At 39.6% G+C, this 16361-nt stretch overlaps 1 long non-coding RNA gene across 1 annotated transcript in view; it reads left to right on the forward strand.

Annotated features, from left to right (window-relative positions):
• Positions 1-2119: 2119 nt before the first annotated feature.
• Positions 2120-16361, forward strand: part of LOC129532034 (uncharacterized) — a 57045-nt gene continuing 42803 nt past the window's right edge. Inside the window, exon 1 of the long non-coding RNA XR_008677626.2 lies at positions 2120-2315. This is a non-coding gene — a long non-coding RNA (uncharacterized lncRNA). The remainder of the gene's footprint in view (positions 2316-16361) is intronic.

Here is a 16361-nt window from a genome sequence, read left to right on the forward strand (position 1 = left end):
TTTTGTTTGTTTTTTTGCTCCTTGAATTATCTGAATAATTGTTCTTAGTTTCTTTTTCAATTGGTTTGTATCACATACAGAAGGGAGCTCAAATGACTCTCTGAGCTGATAGACAAAGGCCAAGTGGCTTTTTTGTTTTATATTTGCGTAGTAGGACAGGAGGCCTCTAAGGAGAACTCGCTTCATGTGAATGAATAAGAACAACCAGAATATAACTTATTTAAAATGCCATAAGAACAACGATGCCTCAGCTAATAAATCTTCTAAACATTAAATCTCTTCCTAAGATTCAGTACTGTTGATCATGCAAGTACTTTATATATCATGTTGAGTAGAATTACAATGAATCATGTAGCTTAATGGCAATATCCCTGCTAAATTATGCAGATGATAATAATAAGAATAATAAAATTAGTAGTAACTATAGAAATGATTACAGCTGAAATTTACTGAGTACTATGTCTATTCCTCATTTTATCCTCACAAAATTGCTGCAAGATAGAAAAAATCATTCTCCCTATTTGGCAGATAGAGGATCAGAGAGGCCAAGTAATTTGCCCAAGGTTGCACAGATAGTAAATTATATAGCCCTGATTAGAACCTAGAGCCATCCGGCTCCAAAGCTTTGTTTTCATAAGCATGTTTTTTCTAGCTTTGTGTACTCAGATAACTTTTTAAATAAGACTTTTCTTCTCTACTTGTATGACCAACACTTTCATCTGCCCAAGTCATCTCTTATCAATCCATTGCAGCCTTTTCTTGCTAAGTCTCAGCTTCCAGCCACACACAGACACTGGAAACTTACTTGAGCTAAAACTCATTAACTTGCCTCTTATAAATATGCTAATTGTAAAGTTTTCTTTCCTTATGATAATGTGTCATTGAGCCTTTCCTTCTTTTTATTTTTTTTTTGAGACCAAGTTTCACTCTTGTTGCCCAGGCTGGAGTGCAGTGGCATGATCTTGGCTCACTGCAACCTCAGCCTCCCAGTTTCCAGCAATTCTCCTGCCTCAGCCTCCCAAGTAGCTGGGATTACAGGCACCAGCCAACACGCCTGACTAATTTTGTATTTTTAGTAGAGGCCAGCATGTTCCCCATGTTGGTAAGGCTGGTCTCAAACTCCCGAGCTCAGATGATCCACCCGCTTGGGCCTCCCAAAGTGCTGGGATTATAGGTGTGAGCCACTGCACCCGGCCTACCTTTAATTCTATTTTATTTGGCTGTAATAGATTAGGAAGGAGAATTCATCTTTCTCTGAGTCTTGAATGTCCTCATTCACGAAGCATACGTGTGTGTTGCTATCATGAAAGGATCAGGCAGCAAAAGGGAGCCACTGGCCAGGATTTACTAGAACCCAGAAGTTACTTAGGCTGGAAGAGCTACCTAGCACAATGATTCAGGAAGTTTCTCTTCTCTTTTGTGTCTGGCTTCCGTTGCTCAGCACTCCACTTTTGAGATTCATCTATGTTGTTTTGTGTGGCTGTGTCGTTTCTACATAGTATTCCATTGTATGAACATTGCACAGTCTATTCATCTACTCTATTACTGGGGGACATTTGGATGTTTTCAGTTAGGGTCAGTATGAATAATGCTGTTTAAAACATTCTAGTGTATGCCTTTCAGGAAATATAGGCATACATTTGTTTAGGTGTCACAACTGGTAGGGCAGACGATCTGCATATAATCAGCTCTTGGCAGTAGACAGTGCCAAAGAGCTTTCAAACATGATTATACAATTTACCTTCCCACCAGCAAAGAGTGTAGGAAAACTCCAATCACTTCACATTTGTGACAACACTTGGTGTTGTCAGTGGTTTTGATTTTAGCCATCCTGGGGGTTTTGGGGTCGTATTGTGGTCATGTGATAACCAATGAGATTGTGTACCTTTTCCTATGTTTCAGTTTCATGTAGATATTTTGTGTGTGTGAAGGGTCTTTTTAAGTATCTTGCCCATTTTTCTATTTGATCATCTGACTTTCCCTTTATTTGTAAAAAAGCGTTGATTTTAAGTGATAAATCAGTGCATTGATACATGATATATATAGGAAATGTTTCATGCTTTTTCTTTCTTTTCCTGTCCAGATTCTTATCTTTTTTTTTTTTATTTCACAGCACTCGAGTATTAGTTAAGAAACAATCTAGTCTGCTATAATAAGAAACTCACAATGCAATGACTTAAATAAGGAAGAAATTCATGTCATTCTCATGTAACAATCTAAGGAGCCCTGGATATCAAGAAGCTCAGCTACGCTGGGACTGAGGCTCCTTCCTTCTTAATATCTGAAATTCTGAAGGCAATACTCTTGTCCTAAAGGTAGGTCATCACCATTTCTGCATTCAGACTCGGGGGTAAGGGGAAAGAAGGGAGGGGCATGCTTTTTTTGTTCATGGATGTGACTTGAAAGTTGTACACTTCTGCTCACTTGCCAGTAGCTAAATCCTAGTCTTACTGCTGAGCCTCTATTAGTGAGGTTCAGGGAAACAGCAAGGGGAGCAAGGACTGGGTTGAAGAGGGAGGCTGGGAAATATGCTGTTAATTTGGTGCCCATTTTACTTAGCTAAGTCTTCTGTTACAGTGGAAGAAGGGAAGAAAAAATTGCCGATGGATTACACTCCACATCCCAATTGTCAGATTTCTACACCCTGAATTTATTTCCCCCCACCACTTATTTATTTATTTGTTTTGAGATGAGGGTCTCACTCTGTCACCCAGGCTGGTGTGCAGTGACTGTAGCTTCAAACTCCTGGGCTTAAGCAACCCTCCCACCTCAGTCTTCCAAGTAGCTGGGATTACAGGCATGCACAGCCACGCCTGACTAAACTCTGAATTTAGAGATTAGAAAGATTTCTCAAGTAGGTACCTCCCATGTATTTCTGTTAGATTACAAAACCGGTGTCTGAAAAATATTTGAAACCCCTTCTACGTAGCAATCTCCAACAGGGATGGCATTTCAAAAGTTTCTTTTTCTCTAATGAATTAAGAAGTTGCAGAAGATTTTCACATGAAAACAAAGGCAGGCATAGTTAAATTGCCAATGAGGGTCATCTTATTTATACACCAGTGACAAGGTTTAGGGATATTGTGTTATTTTTTTTAGAGCTTCTGTAACAAATATCACATACTATGTGGCCTAGACCACAGAAATTTATATTCTCACAATTCTGGAGGTGTCAGGAAGGTTGGTTTCTTCAGAGGTCTCTCTCCCTGATTTCTAAGTGGTTGCTTTCCCCCTGTAAACTTCACATGGTCTTCCCTCTGTGTGTGTCTGTGTCATAATCTCCTGTTCTTATAAGGACACAAGACATATTGGATTGTGGCCCACTCTAGTGACCTCCTTTTAACTTAACTAACACTTTAATGACCCTATCTTCAAATACAGTCACATTATGTGGTACTGGGGATTAGGATTTCAGCATATGAATTTAGGGCAAGGGAGGAGGACATAATTCAGACGTAGAAGGCAGATTAGTTGACTGTACTGGTGTAAGTTTCTACACGAATGAGCCTTGAATGAAGAAAAAGGAAGTTTGGTGAGAAATTTCAGCATAGCAGTTTTCACCTGGGACATTTATTCTTGACAACTTTGAGGGTTTCCCACAGTTGTGAAGGTTTTTCCTTTCCTTGGGAAGTTGAGGTGTGACTGTAAGGGATTATTCTACCTTCCCCCACTCCCACCTATTCATGAAGGGTGTTTCTATGTATGGTACTGCATGTTCCACTCTCCAAGCACAACACGTTCTTGTGGGGAAGTACACCGCCAATGCCAAGGTCAATACCAGGAAGATGCATGCCCGTTGCTGCAGGCCCGTGAGTGAGAGCAGAGTTTTTTTTTTTCTTTCTTTCTTTGAGATGCCAGTCAGCTGGCTCCGTGTTGGTTGTCAGCTTGAAGCTGCTGGCGGGGTTTCCTACGGCTAGACAAAGAAGATCCTGGGCTTGGAATTAGGGCTTTTTATGCTGTGAATATAGAAACCAGGATAGGAACTCTGGAGTGAGGAGTGTCCTATGAGGGCACGTTGAGGCACTGGGACCAGCACAGGGAAACAGCAAGAGAGCAGGCAATGGGATGAGGAGAAGCTGCAGTACTGGGGAGGGAGGGCTGGGATGGAGGGACGGGCTCATGGAAACAGGACAGGCTGTGGCCCTCCCTGGCCTTTGTCATTTGGACTCACCTCTCCAACCGTCACTGACAAATTGATAAGGAGGGTATTTGGTTAGTGGAGGGGATATAAGAACCGGGAAAGAAAGAAGGAAAGAGAATTATGGGGTCTGCAGCAGCTGGCGGAAAAGGAGCTGCTATTGTAGCAGGGAAAACTGTTGAGTTTCTGTGGCCATGTGGCGGGGGCTGCGACCCCAGCTATACCTGAGTGGATGTTTTAGTCCCACCTTGGCCATAGTACACTCACAGAATCTCTTAATTGTTTGTACTTTTGTGTTTTGTTTCGTTTTTCACCAGGAACCATGGTAATATGGCTATTTTTTTCTCCAATTGAAAAATAAATACCTGAATCATAAATAACAGGTGAATTAGTTGAATTACGTTGAAATTTATTTAGAAATTATGAGATAAGAAGCTGTTTCTGGAAATTCTACATCTTATGTTTAAATCTGGAAAAGTACATACTTTCATTTGGTATAAAAATAAAAAGTTACAAAATTGGATGATAAGTTTCCCTGTGAATATTTGGTGCATACTGGATGTTACAAAAAAAGACCATGAAATCACAGAGATATAAAAGTCTTTGAGTTCCTTCTGTGCACACACCTTTCTTTGAATCTGCATCTCTCTGTACACTTATTGCATATGTTGTCAAAACAGGTCCTGTGCACCTGGACCACACCCCTACTAGAGCCATCACCTGTGTTTGATAATGACATAGTTCTAGAAAAATAACTAAGCCATGGCCATATTTCTCTCTTGCTTCCTCATTTCCACTGTGTGTCAATATCTCTGCACTGAACACTTACTGGGAGAAAAACATCATGCTAGCTACTGTGAGGTTTTACTTGGTCTGAAGAAATGCTCTTTTGCCCTTCAGCAATTTAGGAACTAAGTGGGGTGACAGTCATCCTAACTCCCAGCCCATATGTCAGGAGAGAGGACTGTCATATGGCTATATAATGATGATCACTCTGAAGAGGTTCTCTCCTTGGTAATCACAGAGCGCTGTGACTTGTTCAGACTCTACATATATTAGATTTGCTGTCTGGAAGATCTGTGCCATCTGGGACCTAGTGGACACAGGCCAAGAGGACCACCCGTAGTTCAGCTCCTGTGGTTTTTCAGGCAGCTGGACAGCAATGCGGCACGGGCTTCAGGAGTCCATTGTAACAAGGGTCTTAATGCAGATGAAGTTTGAGATGGGAGAAGACTCTATTTAATTAGAAAAGACACAGAGGGAAGGTGAGATGAAGCAGGTGGAACAGGAGGCACAATAGGAGTGGGTGGGGAAGAAGCACCCTTTTATAAACTAGCCTTTATTTGTGCATATTTACAATGTGGAGTCATGAGAAAAAGAAAGTGAGTGATGGTGAGTCTGTTTCTTGCTCATATGTTTTGGAACTCATTCATTCTGGAAATACTCATGGAGTGCTTGATGTGTATCAGTCAGGGACTGACATCCTGGGAAGACAACAATTAAGAAAACAAATTTCCAGCTTTTGTGCAGTTTATACGCTAATGGAGAGAGCTATAATGCAAGAAAAATACATGGGTATGGCATATATTATCTTAGAAGGTGATGTGCTATGGGAAAAGAATAAAGTAAGTTTAAGAGGATGGAGGGTTATGAGGAAGTGCGACATTTGGAATGGACATTTGAGCAGAGGCTTGAAAGAAACAAGCGCCATAGGCCGTGGGTATCACGAGGCAGAAGAAACAGGAAGTGCAAAGGCTCTGAGGCCGCAGAAGGAGGGCAGTGAGAGAGGAGGCCAGCAGGCCTGGAGCACAGGTCAGGCTGTCTCGAACTCCTGAGCTCAGATGATCCGCCCGCCTGGGCCTCCCAAAGTGCTGGGATTATAGGAGACTGGAGACGCAGAGGAGAGAAGGGCAGAGAGGAAATGGAAGCCAGACCGTGTTGGGCCTTTGGGGCCCTAGTGAGAGCTTTGGCTTTTACTCTTAGTTAAGAGAGCAGGTGGGGCATGGTGGCTCACTCCTGTAATCCCAGCACTTTGGGAGGCTGAAGCAGGTATATCGCCTGAGGTCAGGAGTTCAAGACCAGCCTGGCCAACGTGGTGAAACCCTGTCTCTACTGAAAATACAAAAATTAGCCAGGCATGGTGGCAGGCGCCTGTAATCCCAGCTACTCGGGAGGCTGAGGCAGGAGAATCACTTGAACCTGGGAAGCGGAGATTGCAGTGAGCCGAGATTGTGCCATTGCACTCCAGCCTGGGTGACAAGAGTGGGACTTCATCTCAAAAAAGAAAAAAAAAAAAAAAGGCAGCCACTGGGGTATTATGCAAGGTGGAATACGCTCAGGTATTTCAATATTTCACGAGCTTGTGTTTCAGACCTGACGTTGTACTGAATACTGAGGATATAGTGGTGACTGTGGAAGCAGTCTTTGCCCTCAAGGAATTTATTTTACTGGAGGATTTACTTTACTGGACCACCTAAGGAAGGGATGTCTCAGATTGGGAGCAGGCATAGCAGAGAAAGGACATGATTGGCCATCAGGTCTAAGACGTGAGCAGTACTTGGTCAAATGCTTTGACTGGTACCAGGAAGGCAACCCAAGACTCATCCTCAGTGACCCACCCCAACTCTACAGCCTCACCTCTGCAAAACACCATTCCCCAGGGTGGATTTCCCACTCTCGGAAGTCTGAAGTGTGGACAGGTGCATTTGATGTGCCTATCTCCTGAAATAAAATGAAATGCTTGGCCGGGTGCTGTGGCTGATGCCTGTAATCACAGCACTTTGGGAGGCCGAGGTAGGCAGATCACCTGAGGTCAGGAGTTTGAGACCAGCCTGGCCAACATGATGAAACCCCGTCTCTACTAAAAATACAAAAATTAGCTGGGCGTAGTGGCAGGCGCCTGTAATCCCAGCTACTCGGGAGGCTGAGACAGGAGAATCGCTTGAACCTGGGAAGTGGAGTTTGCAGTGAGCCGAGATTGTGTCATTGCACTCTAGCTTGGACAAAAAGAGAGAGACTCAGTCTCAAAAAATTAAAATAATAATAATTAAAAAAAAAAACACCTAATGCTTTTGGAGGAGGGGAGTGTGGCCTCAGGCTTATCAGGCACCACACCACGGGAAAGGAGTCCGAAGCCTCTCCTGCCAGTATGTTTTGAAGTGGAAAAGGCAGGAGCTCCTGAAATGACTAAATGTTTGAGGTGGGAATAGGGGGAGGGAAAAGGTGGAGGAAGTGCCTGAGAATCGTAGGGTTGGTGACACCAAAGGTAAACCCAGCCTGAGGGACAGCGCGGCAGGACATGGACTATGTGAACAAGTGGAGCTCATCCAGTTAAACAGATGTAAAGGAGGTCAGCCAGGTAGTGACAAAAAGCTATGGACATAATTGGCAGAGAAATGAGGGAATCTAGGCAATATGTCAAAGTGAAAGCATTACTGATTGGTAATAAACTGAATTAAAAATGTGAAGACAGGGTCTCTTATTTTTTTATAGTGTTTTCTTCTCTTTTTTTTTTTTTTCTTTTTCTTTTTGAGATGGAGTCTCACTCTGTCACCCAGGCTGGAGTGCAGTGGCACGATCTCGGCTCACTGCAACCTCTGCCTCTCTGGTTCAAGCTATTCTCCTGCCTCAGCCTCCCAAGTAGCTAGGACTATAGGCGCCTGCCACCTTGCCCGGCTAATTTTTGTATTTTTAGTAGAGACGGGGTTTCACCATATTGGCCAGGCTGGTCTCGAACTCCTGACATTGTGATCTGCCCTCCTCAGCCTCCCAAAGTGCTGGGATTATAGGCGTGAGCCACCACACCCAGCCTGTTAATAGTGTTTTCTGAGTATCTGAATAACTGAACACATCAGCAAGTTTATTTCTTCAGGGATGCTCCAAAGTCTCAGTTTTTCTTTAGGTTTTATTTTTTTTTTCTTTTTTCCATTTCTTCTTCTCTTCTTTTTTTTTTTTTCTCTTGAGGCAAGGTTTTGCTCTGTCACCCAGGCTGATGTGCAGTGCCATGATCACGGCCCACTACAACCCCAAACTCGTGGACTCAGTTGATCCTCCTTCCTCAGCCTCCTGAGTAGCTGGGACTACAGGGCACATCATCACCACTCAGCTAATTATTTAACTTTTTGTAGAGACAGGATTTTGCTATGTTGCCAGGCTGGTCTCAAACTCCTGGCTTCAAGTCACCCTTGATCCTCTTGCCTCAGCCTCCCAAAGTGCTAGGATTACAGATGTGAGCCACCTTGCCAAGCCTCCTGTAGGTTTTGATTCTCTTTGGAATGTTCTTTTAGGAAGAATCCATTATCTTAAGTCAGTATTAGGTTCTTGAACATTTGACTAGTTTTTGTGTCCCCTCCCCTTCAAAAAAAGAGCAAAGGAAATTGCATCTTATTTCTGCTTTTTTAAGGGAGAAAATATCTAAATATTTTATGTTTTATACCAGGGATTTGCAAACATTTTCTGTAAACATCTCTAAAATAAACATTTTAGGCTATGCAGGCCATACATTCCCTGCTGCATCCGCTCAGGTCTGCTGCTATAGCGTGAAAACAGCCATAGGCAGTGTGTAAAGGAATGAATGTGTCTGTGTTCCAGTAAAACTTTATTTGTAAAAACAGGCAGTGGGCCAGATTTCGCCCTTGAGCTGGAGTTGGCCAATTTCACTATTACATTATCATCTTCAAAATATGCCTTCGTTGAAGATTATTTTACTTGTGACTATTTTTTTGTTGAGTTGATGTAATTCATTATCATTCCTATTATATATCATGTTTTACACCAAAATCTTGTGGTTTTAACAGCAGTGGTTTTAAAAGGTTAAAACTTTCCACATTTTTACTTTTTTTTCCCCAAATTTCAGTCTTTTGTGGACATTTAGAACGGATCCAAACAGTATTAAAGTTTTTAATTGTCCGCTTTCTTTTCACTGGAGGAAATAACATTTATAATTTCTTGTGTCATTTTAATTCTACACCAGCTATGTCATCAGTAGTTTTCTATTGCAAATGTAATAAAAAGTAAAAATTAATTTTTTATCCTTTGACTCAAAGTGTCCCAATGCCTCAATATGGTGCTAAAGTAAAACTGTAAAGTTAATGGAATATTATAATCTGCAAGATGCTCTTTTGTGGAAGAAGGAAAATTGGCTCATATTCCACGGTATGAAAGGTTTATAGCAACAGGACCAACTAAATCAGCAATTAACAGTAAAAACACCAGATAAAAATGGATCGATCCCATCTTCTTTTACTGAGAGAACAGAAATCCCTATTAGAATACTCAAAGGTTCTTTTCTGTCTCATTTTTAATGCTTAGGCAAACAGATACCCTGGCTTCCAAATCTTGCATTAGGAAAAAAAAAGTAGCAGTATTAAAAAAGAGCAACATTTACTCTTTGCCTGTACAGGAGTGATTAAAATGTTGATGGCGTACTGGCATTCTCGAGCTTTGTGACAGCTGCCATTGCTGTGGCACCTAGCCGTAGAGCCAGGGCAGGCTTTATTAGTAAACTGCTCGCTGGGCCACAGACACTCTGCCTCCAATTCGCACTAGCATCTGTTGCTGTATTTTAAATCTTCATCCCACAAACTTTGACGAAGGCAAAGATTCCATACCATATGCATTTGCTCCTTCAATAGAGCAGGTCGGTTTTCCAGGACCACAACCTACGCTTTTATTTCTGGAAATTAACGCTGCATTTCGCCCCTGATTTTGTTAGTAGCAAAAAGATTTTCACTTTTTTTATACAATCTACGTTTAGAAAATGGAAATTATGTTGAGTTAGATTTTCTTTTCTGGCAGGAGGGAGAATGAAGGCTCTAACAAGCCTCACCAAATAAGACAGGCAGCGTGCATCTTTTAGGCATTTTCAAACTTGTTCCAATTTGTGGGGACGGCGACCACCACGTCATTCTCTGATGGCAACAGCTTCAAATGTGGCCGTACCAATGCTACCAAGACATCCATTTAAAAAGAAAAGCATGTAAAATCCAGATTTGAAATTCAATAAGGAATCCAAAGAAAAGTCTAGCTTTCAGGCCATCTCCTAGCTAAATGAATAAATGAATAGGCAAACTATTGCATAAAAAAAAAATCTAGAGGGTAACTAAAGGAAGCCTTGCTCACTACTGTCTGAAAATAGCCTCGTCTGGAAAGGTATGCTTTTAGACTAAGAAAGCAGAAAAAACTAATTAGACAAGAAGCAACCGTGAACAAACATGTTAGCAGAATCAATAACTGGAACTGATCAGCTATTTCTTTAATTGTGCCAGCTGGACGTCCGTGATGTGCTTAGCAGAGCATAATTACCAGCTTCCATCCCATAGCAAATATCTTTTCTTCTTTCTTCCTTTTACATAAATAGCTGGGCATATGCCATTTAATAATAATGGTAATAATAATAATAATATTTTTTAAAATGTAGAAAGTAGTGGAAAATGAGATATCTCATGTAAGATGATATTTTATGAATAACTATAAGGAGGCCAAGTAAGTATGCCAATTGTGCTAATAAGAATGTGAGCTATCAAGGAAATGTAACTAATTTCTTAATTTAAAGGCCATTATGTGCTCTGTGTGCAAAGCTGCATTATTAAAAGTAGGGGCCATTTGTTTTGCTGTTTTAGTATGGATTGTGTAGCTTGTTCCCATTTGTACAGCTATGATTGATCTGGGCCCAAAGCACTTTGCCTACTGCAACTTGAAGGACCACGCAACACAGTTGTCTGGTACCATTAGGAGGAATTAAGATGGACTTTTTGAGTTGTGTAAGTAAAAGGAATAGAGAAGAGAAAGGTTTCACTAGTTAATTCAAAGGAAAAAAAATTCCTAACCCAATTGATTTGTATACTTTTTTTCCCCCAAGTGACAGCAAAACAAAGGTTTGTAAGCATGTAATAGACTGGAAAGACCAGTGTTTAAAAGGCCAAGTTTAGCTGTGTGTAATCAAAGAAAGCTTATCATTTCTGACATATTGCTGTGGGAAACTGGCCTCTTTAGGGCAGTTGTCACCTGGAAAAGTGACATGTTAAAGGAAATATGTACATAGGGAGTGAAGGGCAAACCAGAGAATACTGGAAGATTCTGATAAAATTGAGGATTTACTAATGCTCATTCAAAACTTACCTAAGATGTTTTTTCCAGAAGGAAAATATTTCTTCAATTTGTTTGGTATGACAAACATTATTATTATGGGGAAGCAGTCATAATAATAAATGTTTTGACACATTTGCTCCTAGATATAGAAAAAACATATGGAAGATGGAGTAAAATAAATTTTCAAGTGACAATGGTCTGCTTTTATTTTTCTGAGTTCATTGTTCCACATTAAATTAGAAAGATGATTGTTTTATTCAGTAGGCATAATTCATCGCAGCTGAAAAGACTGTAACTACATTGAGGTTGTTGATGCCTGGGTTCTACCAGCCCTGGAGAACAGTTTCTGTTTCTTCTGTGATGTTCAGAAAAGACAGTCCCTGCACTAATTCTCTTCATTACCAGCAACTCAGTTCCACTTTATCGAATTTGGTTTGGTTTAGTGCAATTCACCCAACCTTTATTGTGCAATTACAAAGCACCAGTCTACTGTAAGGCACCAGTCCTTAGAGAAGCCCATCACCTTCCAGTCCCAGAGGGAACTGTATATTTCCTTTTATTCAGGCTGTCTGAAGGCAGTCAAACCAAGCTACTTGGCAGTGCAGTGACTCATGCCTGTAATCCGAAAACACTGGGCGGCCAACGCAGGTGCATCATCTGAGGTCAGGAGTTCAAGACCAGTCTGGCCAACATGGCAAAACCCCATCTCTACTAAAAATACAAAACATTAGCTGGGCATGGTGGTACACCCCTGTAGTCCCAGCTACTCAGAAGGCTGAGGCAGAAGAATCTCTTGAACACACGAGGCGGAGGTCGCAGTAAGCCAAGATCGTGCCACTGCACTCCAGCCTGGGCAACAGAGCAAGACTGTCACAAAACAAAACAAAACACAAGGAAGAAGTAAATTGCTGCCTGTAAGAGATTTCTACCTTTAAGTTGCCAGATAGTTCTGTTTGAATGAGGATGGAAGGAGAGCCTGTTTCTCCCATCTGTAATTTGCTTTCTGACTTTGGCTAGGTTATTTGACCTCTCTGGAGCCTTACGAGTTTCATCTATAAAATGGGGAATGCAATATTTATTTGCCTCTTTTGTAGGGGGGATATTAAAAAATTACAGAATAATACTAAAAATAAGACACCTAAGTTCTCAATATCCAGAATTTACAGAAGTTTATATTTTATAATATTTGTTTCTAATAGTGTTTGTTAACACGTTTTTCAAACCTAATGAATGAGTCGTGTGTGTAAACAACAGCTATAAAATGGGAGAACAGCTATTGTTGGCATATTAGGTGCTTTCCGGTTGAAAGTAAGAAATATCTCAGGTTATCAGTTGCTGATACTTTATCCTAAAACACAGGAAGTGAGAAGTTTAGCCACCACACAACCCCTCTGGGTCCCCAGGCTCAGGTCTCTTCATGGAGAAATGGCCTTTGTAATCAAATCATGCGGATGTTGCATAGTTAATTTCATTAGTCTATAGGGTGAAGCACAGAAAGAAGTATGAGGTCCAGAGGAGCATATAAATGTTTGCTGTACAGCACAGAATTTTAGAAAAGAAACGCCTGCCTGTATCCAATCTTTTGCAGGGCAAGGGGAGTATTAACTGAAGTTCAGATTTAATCTTCTCAGTGATGATGTATTATTTAATACTTTAATAACCCATGCCCTCCTTTCCTGATTTTATTCTTGTCCCCATAACACTTACCACTTTTTAGCTTTTTACTGTGTATTTTTTTAAATCTCTGTTTGCCTATAGAATATTAGCTTGCATTGGCCATTACCTATTCCTATAAATTAGCTGGAGTGTGAGGACGAAGGACAAGCTGATTCTAATAATAACAACGCCCCTTCACAAAATCAGGACTGGCCAATATCACCAGCACATGGCACCTAGACTAGGTAGAACACGATTTTCCCCTTTTCTTCCTTTATACAGTACCTTTTAAAAGTAAAATTTAATTTATTAGCAAAATGATTAATTGTAAATCATTTTTCCCCATTGTTTTGTGGTAAAATACACACAACGTAAAACTTACCATCTTCACTGTATGGTTCAGTGGTATTAAGTACATTAGTATTGTTGTACACCCATCACTACCATCCATCTCTAGAACGCTTTTCATCTTGCAAAAGTAAAACTCTGTACCCATTAAACAATAACTCCCCATTCCCTCCTCCCACCAGCACCTAGCAAACACCACTTTACTTTCTCTCTATAATTTGTGCTACTCTAAGTACTTCATATAAATGGAATCATACAGTATTTGTGTTTTTGTGACTAGCTTATTTCATTTAACAAAATGACTTTAAGGTTCATCTATGTTGTGGCATGTGTCAGGATTTCCTCCCTATTCTCTAGCTTGTTTGTCTCAGCTCCAATCTTTGTTATTTCCTTCCTTCTGCTAGCTTTGTGCTTATTCTTATTTTTGGAGTTCCTTAAGTTGTAAAGTTAGGTTTTTAATTGGAGATATATCCCGGTTTTTAATATATGCATTTGTAGCTACAAATTTCTCCCTTAGTACTAATTTCACTACATCCCATACGTTTTGGTATATTGTGTTTGTTTCCATTCATCTCTAAGTATTTTCTAATTTCCTGTGATTTCTTCTTTGGTCATTGGTTATTTACAAGTTGTTTAATATCCATAAATTTGTGAATTTTCCATTTTGATTTCCAATTTTATCCTGTTGTGGTCAGAGAAGATATTTTGTATTATACCTATTTTTTTAAGTTGATTGAGGCTTAACATACGGTCTATCCTGGAAAATGTCCCAAGTATTCTTGAGATGAATGTGTATGCTATTGTTATTGGGTAGAGTTCTATTAGGTTTAATTTGTTTATTGTGTTGTTTCAGTCATCATCCACTTCATAACTTATCTTCTGTCTGTTTGTTTTATTAATTATTGTTATTATTATTTTTGAGACAGAGTTTTGGTCTGTCATCCAGGCTGGTGTGCAGTGGTGTGATCTCAGCTCACTGCAACCTTCACCTCCTGGGTTAAGGCAATTTCCCTGCCTCAGCCCCCCAAATAGCTAGGACTACAGGTGCCTGCCACCATGCTCGGCTAATTTTTATCTTTCTAACAGAGACGAGATTTCACCATATTGGCCAGGCTGGTCTCAAACTCCTAACCTCAGGTGATCTGACCACCTTGGCCTCCCAAAGTGCTGGGTTTACAGGCGTGAACCACTGTGCCTGGCTGGTTGTTCTATTTATTATTAAGAAAGGTATTGAGATCTCCAATCATTATTGTAGAACTTTCAATTTCTCTCTTCAGTTCTGTCAATTTTTGTTTCATATATTTTGATAGTTTGTTATTAAATGTGTAATGTTTATAACTATTATGTTTTCTTGCTGTATTAAATTCTTTATTAATATTTAATGTCCTTTTAATTCAAACTATATATTGTCTGATATTAGTATAATCAACCTACTCTCTTTTAGTAACTGTTTGCATGGAACTCTTTTTTTCATCCTTTCACTTTCTTTTTTTTAAAAAAAATTGTTATATTTTTAAGTTGAATAAAATGATGTCTGATATACATATACATAGTGAAATGGTTACTATAGTCATGCAAATTAACATGTCCATCATCTCACATAGTTACACATTTTGTGTGTGTGTGGTAAGAGTACCTAAAATTTAGTCTTTTAGCAAAACTCCCAAGTACAATAAAATACTATTAAGTATACTCCTAATGTTACACATTAGATCTCTAAATTTGTTCATTCTACATATTTGATAATTTGTATCCTTTGACCTACATCTCTCCATTCTTCCCACAATTCCCACACCTCACCTGGGGTAACCACTGTTTTATTCTCTATCTCTGTGTATTTGACGCTTTTTTTTCTTTTGGATTCCTTATATAAGCAAGATCATGCAGAAGTTTTCTTTCTGTGTCTGGCTTATTTCACTTAACATAATGTCCTCCAGATTCATCCATGTTGTGACAAACAAGAGCTCCCTCTTTTTATAAAGCTGAATAATATATAAATTGTGTATATATATATATGTATATACACACATATACACATATGCTATAGTTTCTTTATCCATTTATTTGTCAACTGACATTTTGGGGCTTCGGTTGTTTCCATATCTTGGTCAGTTTGAATAATGCTGCAATCAACATGGTAGTTCAGATACATTTATGAGGTGGTGATTTTATTTCCTTTGTATATAATATATTCAGAAGAGGAATTACCAGGTCATATGGTAGTTCTATTTTGAATTTCCTTACATTCTTTCATTTTCAGTCCGTTTGTGTCTTTAGATCTAAAGCAAGTCTCTTGTAGAAAGCATACATCTGGATCATGTTTTTGTTTTCCATATGCCTGAGAAATTTTGCCTCTCACTTCCTGCATTACTGTTTGCTTTTGTGTTTAGTTAATTTTTAAATAGTGAAACATTTTAATTATCTTCATATTTCCTTTTGTGTATATTCTATACCTGTTTTCTTTGTGGTTACCATGGGGATTACCTTTAACATCCTAGAATTATGGCACTCTAAGTTGAATTTTTACCATATTAACTTTAATAACACACAAAACTGCTCCTTTACAGCCCCATCCACATCCCTTTTAGTTGTTGATGTCACAAAATTATATCGTTATACATTAAAGTTTATATACATTAATGTAAACATCCACATTTAGGTTAAAGTATAGTGTAAATAAATATGATGCATGCATAAAATTAAGATACATTAATATATCACATTAAAGATATTTAAGTTTATGTCCAACAACATAAACTAACAATTTTTCTTTTTGAGACCCTTATCCAGGCTGGAGTACCGTGGCATGATCATGGCTCACTGCAGCCTCAACCTCCTGGGCTCAAGCAATCCTCTCACCTCAGCCTCCAAAGCAGTTGGGACTACAGGTGCACACTACTACACCTGGCTAACTTTAAAAAAAAAATTATGTAGCGATGAGGGGGTTCTCACTATGTAGCCCACACTGGCCTCTAACTCCTGGCATCAAGTAATCCTCCCACCTTGGCCTCCCAAAGTGCTGAAATTACAGGCATGAGCTAACATACCCAGGCAACTAATAATTTGTTAACTCATTAGTCACTTACATAGAAAACAAAATGTAGAATTACAAACCTGAATTACAATAATG

Source organism: Gorilla gorilla, chromosome 11 (genome assembly GCF_029281585.2).
Source record: "Gorilla gorilla gorilla isolate KB3781 chromosome 11, NHGRI_mGorGor1-v2.1_pri, whole genome shotgun sequence".
Taxonomy (NCBI): Eukaryota; Metazoa; Chordata; class Mammalia; order Primates; family Hominidae; genus Gorilla; species Gorilla gorilla.